At 36.6% G+C, this 9,899-nt stretch overlaps 1 protein-coding gene across 2 annotated transcripts in view; it reads right to left on the bottom strand.

Annotated features, from left to right (window-relative positions):
* The window catches only part of ARK2N (arkadia (RNF111) N-terminal like PKA signaling regulator 2N), a 57,451-nt gene extending 47,590 nt beyond the window's left edge, over window positions 1–9,861 (bottom strand). For both annotated transcript variants that reach the window (XM_063453887.1, XM_063453888.1), the window contains exon 1: window positions 9,700–9,861. The gene's annotated coding sequence lies outside the window, so the exon portion shown is untranslated. The remainder of the gene's footprint in view (window positions 1–9,699) is intronic.
* Between the last annotated feature and the right edge of the window lie 38 nt (window positions 9,862–9,899).

Here is a 9,899-nt window from a genome sequence, read left to right on the forward strand (position 1 = left end):
ATTATTTCCAAAGAAGTATCATCTGCGGAGTTAAGATACTGAATTGACAGATTGGTTAAGCCTTAACCTGTTTCACATTGTATTAGCGCAACAAATATTGATTACTATTATTTTGCACTTCTAGGAGCTCTTAACAATACTAGAATTGAACTACTCTACTTGCCATAAATTTTGGAGTCAATATTATTAGCGGTCGTCTCATTTTGACTAGCTGATTTGAATATTTGTAAAATACTGCCCATAGATCACTACACATTCAGGCAAATTACATTTTACAAAAATGGGTAAACTCAGATTATTCTGTGTAATATATATATTCTGCACTTCTTAGTAGTCTAACATTTTAAATTCACTATATTCAAAAAAATCTGTACAGATATTTACAGTACGACTTTGGATCATTTATGCCTTACAGCCATAGCAAATAAGATAGGCATAGAGTGTCATCTTTTAATTACCTAATCACTGATTTGTATAATTCTAAAAATGTTTAGTTTGTTTCTTACCCTTTTTAAATCCAGTGTCCGTTACAGTCGTTCCCCTCTGATGAGCTTGGTTGAAACACACGCGTCAAGGGCGCATGCTGCATTTTTGGATACACTATTTGTACCCAGGGTGTCATCCTAATTCACATCATGCAGCTATGCTAGTTTCACTGTTTTATTTTAATCGCATGTATTAGGATTATTCACGTTTATGTTCACCTTTATTTTTGAGTATCTATGTAAGGTACAGTTAGTCTTATTGTAGAGGGAGATCAGAGATAGGTTTTAGAAGCCTATACTACTTATAGCGTTTCATAGCTGGTCATTGTTGGACTATGTTTAAATTTAGCTCCACATCTTTATAGTTACATTATTACATTTATGCTCGTTAAGGAGTTGTGACAGCAATGTATCGGTGAGTCGTCTATTTGTTAGACCTGACTGCTGTATATGTATTGAATAGACCACCCTCCACAGCTATTGCGCCTAGGGCAGGGAACCTTCGGCCCTCCAGATGTTTTGGACTACATTTCCCATAATGCTTACAGCCATAATGCTGGCAAAGCATCAAGGGAGATGTAGTCCAAAACATCTGGAGGGCCGAAGGTTCCCCACCCCTGGCCTAGGGCAATAGGATTTTAATTACATTGTTACTACTATTTACCAGTCAGTTGGGTGTCTTTCGTTATTACACATTTGATACTATGTGCAGACAAGAAAAGTTTTATTATTCTTGGTTCATTTACAGTATTGTTTTTGTTTTTTAACCTACTCATTGGCATTATTCCTGCCTTTAATGGTATTTGTTAACTCATTCTCCTATTAGATTCCATATATTATTGTCAAGATACATTAGAGCATCTCAGTCTGCACCGACACACAGCACTTTATCGATCGCACATTTACTAGTGTTTGGGCACATTCACCAACGTGTGTGTTTTTAGGATACTGGACTATTACTAGATTAATAAAGTTTTCTTGTTTTGGTTTTAGATTTTCCCTACTGCTAGCACTATGTTTATCTGCTAGGTTATTGTTTTTGAGTCCCCTATTTACTTAAGGACTATACACTGACGTTAGTTTCCAAGTTACACTTATAGTTAGTTTCACAGTTACACTTATAGTTTTGTTTTTGTCCAGTTATTACTTAGGTGTTATCGCACAATCCTAGTGTAACTTGTTTAGCTCACCATCTTTTCCCTTTTTTAGTATTTAGAGTATAAATCTCATTAGAACTGGCTTAGGCGTTTGTAGCTTAATAACCCCTTAAGTACACATTGCATCGCACTGTGTTGGGCACAAATGTTTTTAAAATGCTAGTGAAATTTGTTAATTCTTGCATTAGAAACATTTTCCCCACACATAGCTTTGAATATAATGGCGTAAGACATCTAACTACAATCACTAGCCAATTCAAAACAGCAGTTATCAATGCTCTCATCCAGCCAGAAGTTATAAGACAAACAATATGCCATTCTTAAATAAGCATTCAAATTTCATAGCTTCTGTTTTACACATGGTAAGTGAGAAAACTGGGAATAAAACAGTAGCCTCGATTTGTGCAACACACTGACAAAATAAACAAAGTTATCTGGTATGAACTTATACAGCCTCAAACATGCTTGTCTACACAGAGGACAGTAGCACTTAAGGAGCTTATCCTGAACCCCAACATCTTTCAAAGAATAGAAGCCTAACAGTTTTTGTAACAGTAACATTTCTCTTTTTCACCTAGTAAAGGGATACGCTACTCATCCCTCCAAGGAAAGCAACAGAGTAGGTATCTAAGCAGTAATGGGTCAATCAAAATGATTGATGTGGAGGCCAGACTACTCAAGAGGGTTATTTAACCCCTTAAGGACTGGACTTTTTTTGCGATGTTGTACATTTGCGACCAGGCATCTTTTTGACACTTTTGTGGTGTTTGTGTTTAGCTGTAATTTTCCGCTCTCTCATTTACTGTTCCCATACAAATTATATATTGTTTTTTTCAGGACAAAAGGGGCTTTCTTTACATACCATTATTTATATAATCTCATCTAATTTAATTTAAAAAAAATGAAAAAATATGATGAAAAATTGAAAAAAATACACGTTTTTTGAATTTTATGTGAAAAATCTTTTACTCATCTACAAAAGCGAATGAAAAAAAACTGCTAAATAGATTCAAAATGTTGTCCTGAGTTAAAAAATACCCAGTGTTTACATGCTTTTTGCTTTTTTTTGCATGTTATAGGGCTATAAGTACAAGTAGGATATTGCGGTTTCAAAACATACATTTTTAAAATGTATCAATAGTGACATTGTAACACTGTTATCTGTCATAAATTGCTAAATAACACCCCACATGTACATATTTTTTTAAAAGTAGACAACCCAGGGTATTCAATATGGGGTATGTCCAGACTTTTTTAGTAGCCACTTAGTCGCAAACACTGGCCAAAGTTAGCGTTCATATTTGTTTGTGTGTGAAAAAAGTAAAAAACTAAATTGAACGCTAATTTTGGCCAGTGTTTGTGACTAAGTGGTTACTAAAAACGACTGGACTTACCCCATTTGCAATACCTTGGGTTGTCTTCTTTTGCAAATGGTATGCCATCATGGGGGTAATTCTCATTCCTGGGCTACCATATGCTCTCAAAGGCAACATAACCAACCTGGCCATTTTCAATGTAAAAATATTTGACCTATATATTTGACCCTGTAACTTTCAAAAACGCTATAAAACCTGTACATGGGGGGTCCTGTTCTACTCAGGAGACTTTGCTGAACACAAATATTAGTGTTTCAAAACTGGAAAATGTATCACAACAATTATATCATCAGTAAAAGTGCTGTTTGTGTGTGAAAAATGCAAAAAAAGTCACTTTCACTGACAATATCATCGCTGTGATATGTTTTACTGTTTTGAATCACTAATATTTGTGTTCAGCGAAGTCTCCCGAGTAAAACAGTACCCCCCATGTACATGTTTTAGGGTGTCGTAGAACGTTACAGGGTAAAATACAGTGATAGCAAATTAAATTCTCTGGTCTTTCGGCCTGGGTTGGCAGGCAGGTCCCTTAAATTGCAATCAATAAAATAACTTAATTATGTAAAAATATTACCTAAATACGCACGTAGAATTTAAATATATATGCATATTTATATATTTGAAGTCTACGTGTATATTTATATAATTATTTATGTAATTTTGTATATCGACATATGAATAGTTTGCATTCTTTTTATTTATTTAAATATACATAGATATATATACAATTTCATTCTAAGTGTATTTTGATATAAATATATATATATTAATATCAAAATACAGTTAGAATAAAATTTCGTATAGATATATAATTTTTTTTCAATTTTTTATTATTATTTTTAATTTTTTTAATTTAATTTAAATTATTTATTATTCGTATTTTATAATAATATATATATACAATATATATAGTTATTATATATATTATATATATACGTGTGCAAATTAATTATAAGTGTATTTTTATATTAATATATGTACATATTAATATAAAAATACACTTAGCATGACATTATATATATGATATATAGACATATTATATAGGTATAATATATGTCTATATATCATATATATACACATATATAATAATATATATTTTTTTTTATTAACTATAACTTTAAATTTTTTTATGATTTTACACATGCAGGGAGACTGCCTGTCAGCACAGACAGTCCCCCTGCAGGCAGAGTCTAGGACACCTATTGTGACCATGTGGTCGCCCTGTTGGGCGATCACATGGCCCCAGGGGTCCTAAACCGCCATGGGGAGACTGTCTGGGCTGCAGGCAGTCTCCCCACAACGGGAGCACCGCCGATCGCCGCCGGGGGAACGACGGCGATCGGGTAAGTACATTTTAAATTTAGGACGGTTCAGGACCGTCGTCGGTCGGCAACGCAAAAATGCCGATGACGGTCCTGAACCGTCCTGCGTCCTCAAGGGGTTAAACAAAAAAAAAAAATTTATAACAGGAAATTTTGGACCAAAGAACCTCTGTGTGTTTATTTTTGCAAGAGCATCAGAACCACCTATACTGCAGCACAGTCCACTGACAAATTATAACATCATTAGCCACATGCCAGAACAAGGTGAGAATGAGAATGGGGACTGAGAAGAAATGGCATGGGCATACTGAAAAAAGTGCACCAATGTTTGTGGGCACGCATGTGTATACAAGAGTATGTGTGCAGAAAATTTGGAGAGGGATATTGTAGAAGGCAGAGTGGAGTACTCTTACAAATTGAAGTCATTTTGTTACAGAAATAACAAAATGCAATGTGTATAGAAGTATTATGCTTGAAACAAATGTACAGCTAATTCAGCAAATAATCTAAATTTGGTTAAAAATAAATAATTGTTACAAATGATATGAAGGCACTTTAAATAAAATGTGATGGAACAACAGCATTGCTATGTTGACTCCCTAGCCATGATAGTGCTGGCTAGGGATTATAGGGATGGAATTACATCAATTCACTCTGTTTAGACACCGGCACACTAGTAAGGAAGCCAGTGTCTTGGAGAAGGTTTGGTCTCCATGCGAAAGTGTTCCTAAGCAGAGCAAATCAGCACAGAATGGAGTAGTGTGGATGTTACAGAAGTGAGAATTAAAGCTTACTCCTTTTCTAGAAACTACAATATTTACATTGCAAGGGTTAGGTCCACCTCTTGTAGCTGTAATTATCACAGCCACAAGAGGCGCATCTATCACACTGATTGCAGAAGCACTGATTTTGAAATGTGTGTGGGCAATCGCTACATATGCGCATTAGGTTTCCCCGGATTAAAAATCAACAGAGGAGGCAGAGAGGCAAGCAGCGCTAGAGGGGGTTGTTTGGGAGATGTCACCAAAGACTACCAAAATGGGATTCCAAGGTCACCAATGACAGGCAGCTTTGCATTAGAAACCAGATACTCTATTAGTACATATAAAGAATGAGATTCTACATGAAGCTGGACTGGGAATGAAAGAAGACAAAGTAACTTGCTAGCTAAAGGTTTCATGAATTAAACAAACAAGGTCTGTATCTATTGAGACAGAGAAACTTCACAGCTTGGTATTAAAGCTCCCATGAAGGCTAGAAACTTAAAGGCAGCATTTCCCTTATAAAACATTAACAAAGGTATTTTCATTGCAGCCATTTCAGAGTTCAATTAGCTAATCTGCCTGGTTTCCTATTTTGAGACATGATACCAGTCATTGGATGTGATGTTAAGATGAGGCCAACATGTCTACAAGCGTGGTGAATACAAAGATTAAATTATAAAGTAGAAATATGTTCTTACACAGGTTTAAAGTAATTTTTTTCCCCAGTTTTACATATTCCATACAAAAATATGTAATAGAAGTATTTTTATGAAAGGCAACAGTCAAGGCATTTTATCAGCATGCATTAGGTGCAAACAGTATGACAAAGCAAAGGAGTTTCTTTAACCCCTTAAGGACACATGACATGTGTGACATGTCATGATTCCCTTTTATTCCAGAAGTTTGGTCCTTAAGGGGTTAAAGAATAAAACCAGGAACAAGGACAGGTAACTATAAAACACATCCCATTAAAGGATATGTATTTTTTTTCTGCATCAAGCTTTTGGACAAAACTTCTGAACAAAACCAGGGGAGGGTTCGGGACACTGCTCAATTCTGTACAATGGGCTGTCTAACCAAAATCAGCAGATTTTGGGTTATAGTTATGAAACATTCTGTATCTATGTTTAGGAAGTGTCAGAATAATTTTAGACAGTCAAAGTCCTCTAAATTAGAACTCTGCATTTCTTTTCTCCTTGCTTTGAGATGCTTTCAGAATACCGTTAATGGGCAACTAGGACCAAGAAAATAGTTATTGACAAATATATCCATAAGTTTGTAGAGATGGGTTTTTAACCAGGACCTATATGCTCAGCTTGATTCCTTTGAGCTTGTGTTACAAGGTTTCTTCCTGCAATGGGCCTGAAAGTTGGTTGTACCCTGAATAAAAAAGCATTATATTGATTACAGCTCTTACTTTGTCCAGTGTGATTTTTGCACATGCGCGAGAGTACAGCATTTCAGTGACTTTCCCAACACAGTCAAAATAAGTATTTTATAAAGAATCTAATCTTTAGGAAATACTCATATGTCGGGGGAGGGGGTGACCGTACAACTTTAAGGTTAGAACACATATATGGGTTGTAGTGCTACAACAGCTGGGGATCTATCTTTTGGCAGCCCTGCGAGTAACTTAACACTTGTTCTGCACAGATGACTGTTCCCCTAGAGCATACCTACACAGGTTCAACGGTTTCCTTCCTTTGTGCAACCATTGAAAGCCTGCAAGAGAGGAAATGCAAAAATGCAACAAAAAATAAAGACAGGGGAAGAAGAAAAAAAGGAAAAAATAAAAAGGTGGTGGGGCTGGGAAATTGAAATTTTCTTTCAGCTTGACAAAATTATGCCTTTGCCACACACAGGGTGAAGAGTAAAATTTCTGGCAACATCAGAAAAAGTCGCTGATTATTGCCCAATACACTCCGGAGCCAAGAATGTGTGAAGCTGAGGGATTCACCACTTAAACGTTGAAGCAACAGCACAAAATTCCACTTATAAATTTGACATTGCTCAAAATATAACTAACCTTATTTTCCTCAATTCACACACATCAGATGGTACGTCTACACAGCTACTACACATTCAGTAACCCATACAGTCACACAGAACATAATGCAGCTTAAAAGCCTGTCAAGGCTTTCCACTACAGTGAAAAGGATCTCAAGAAAATGGACATCACTGCAAATTCTTACAAATTCTACCGTATACCAATGTAACAATACAAACAGGTAATGATAAAAGCGTGCAAAACTAGTTTGTTTACGTGGAATAGGCTAGCGGGAATGCAAAGATCATGCACATTAACAGTAATACACCAAACACCCAAACTGACAGCACATGCTTAGTAATGAGTGGACTAGCATTTTGTTTTCAAAAAACTTAAAATTTCATATGCTGACTCATTAATTAAATCAGACTAGATGTTATAATGTGCAGTATTTGAATTAGTAGTATTTACAAATTGAATTATGTTTGTTAACAGTTAAAAGCACAACTCTTTGTATTTCTTTGGAAATATCAGATGGGTCTTATGAAAATGATTAAACAAAATACAGTTATATTCATGACTGAATAAAAACTATATAAAACTATATAAAAAAAAATGGTAATTCAATAAAGTTAATATAGTGAAGAACTCAAAGTGAATTTCAAAACTAAGGCCAAAAAAAGTCACACTGGAAGTATAGCTGAGTTGGAGTAGTTTTAAGCTGCATGTGGCAAAACTGAGGCAACAACTGTCTCACCGCTAGGATAAGAGTCAAGTAACTTATTGAGGACATCCGAAAAAGGAACATTCAATATTTAAAACAAATTCTAACATTGGAATATTCCCTTAACTTAGCTGTAAACACATTATAAACCCGATATTCTTTACAGTGATGTGTATTTAGGCAATTAAATGGGTTTTTAGAATACAGATTAAAGTGTTGGTAGACATTTACAAATTATAGTAAAGAAAAGCTTTACTATATCTATAGCTTTAACTAAAATAACTAAATGGCTTAAGAAATAGGACAATGCTTAGACAAACAAAAATTCAATATATAATAGTAATCCACTTACACCATCACAAACAAGGCAATTAAACAGAGGGTTTTTTCCCCTAGATTAAAATCAGGAATTTCGAAAGTTATCACCTCTTCTCATTAATAAGCATAAGCACATCTTCTGGCACTGAATCAACCAAATTTACTTTCAAAAGCTTATTCAGACGAAACGGACAGACTTGGAACAATAAGAACAATACAAACAGAATATTAAATATGATATACCGTAGTTTAAAACTGTCAGGAAGAGATATTTATGGAAATAATACCTTTGAAAGTGTAAGTCGCGGTTTTATACTACAATATAGAGGGGTGAGCTACAAACTGAAATACATAAAACCTATGTTTAAAAAAAAAAAGGCAGGTTACAGATGACCTTTTTTTCAGTTTTCTTTTCATATATTCAACAGAACTACGCCTCTACTAGTTTCAGTATAGACATTTTAAAAGGGTTTCTCTTCTATTCAACACTTTCTCCACCACAAATGAAATTGTTTCTCAGTCAGATATTTAAGAACCAATTTGCTTGTTTTTTTGATGTAAAAATTAAATAAAACCTCTATATGTCCTATTCAGATTACCCAAGTTAGTTTGCAGAGATGTAAACCGACGTATAATTAAAAATTACTGAACTCAAATAGGTCGTACAAAGTAAATCTTCTTTGACATACTCTTGCGAATCCTATAAGCCGAGTGTGTATTGTGAAGATAACAAAGCAGCTGTCCATCCAAAGTATAACCAAATATATCACTTCTATTTACCATTCGATCATCTTCACATCCATAAATGCATTACTAAGAGCAAAGAATGCATTTAATTTAAAGAATTGCAAGAGAAAATTAAAAAAAGGGGGGGGGGGGGGGTTCATGCAACTGTCTGCAATACTTCTATACAAAGAGACAGCTGTCAGTCAACAGCAGTTTTTTTGTTTTCTTTCTTGCTAAGAAGGCATCTATTTGCTAGACTGTAATCTCAAGGGTATGGTCTCTTTTCCCTACATCGTACAGCATTGTGGAATGTGATGGCTCTATATAGACACTAAATAATAAACATGGTACCAGTCTGTGGGGCCTTATAAGATATTTTTGGCTCTAGTGTGCACAGATATTGAAAATTGTTAATAAACATGGGGGGCTGGGGGTGATAACCCCCAAAAAAACAATTATTACTGAATATTGCACCCATGGACCAGCAGCAGAGATAAACCCTAAATCCCACCCCTGCTGATGGGAGCAGACTATGAGGGCAGCTTGCACAGTGTGACAAGGTGAGCTGTCAGCCCAGGCCTGGCCCTGTGTGCACACTCACACTGAGAATCCCAGAGGTCTGGCCATGGGCTGGGTGATGGTTATAGAGCCCCAGGACCAGCAGCCCGGCTCTGGGTGGCTGAGTATGATGAGAGTAGCAGTCCAGGCGCCCCATGGAGCCGGCTGTGGCCCAAGCTTAAGATGGGAGCGGTGAGGCCCCGTGTAGCAGACCGGGGGGCTCGGGCCTGCTCTTTGTGGTGGGCTGCCAGGCCCTCTGCGGCCTACATACACACTACTCACCGGCTCGGCCCTCAGCTACTCTCCAGGCCCCACCCAGGGAACCGGCGGCCTGGAACATCCCCCGAGCACGCCACAGCCCGGCTCCTTCCTTCGCACACCGCCGGCCGGACTCCACGATCCGTCACAACCGCTTCAGCCGCTGCCTTGCGTCACTTCCGGCGGAGGGGAAAACGGGCGGGAGAGCAGGTTCTCCGACAGCC

This window comes from Pelobates fuscus, chromosome 5 (genome assembly GCF_036172605.1).
Source record: "Pelobates fuscus isolate aPelFus1 chromosome 5, aPelFus1.pri, whole genome shotgun sequence".
Classification (NCBI taxonomy): domain Eukaryota; kingdom Metazoa; phylum Chordata; class Amphibia; order Anura; family Pelobatidae; genus Pelobates; species Pelobates fuscus.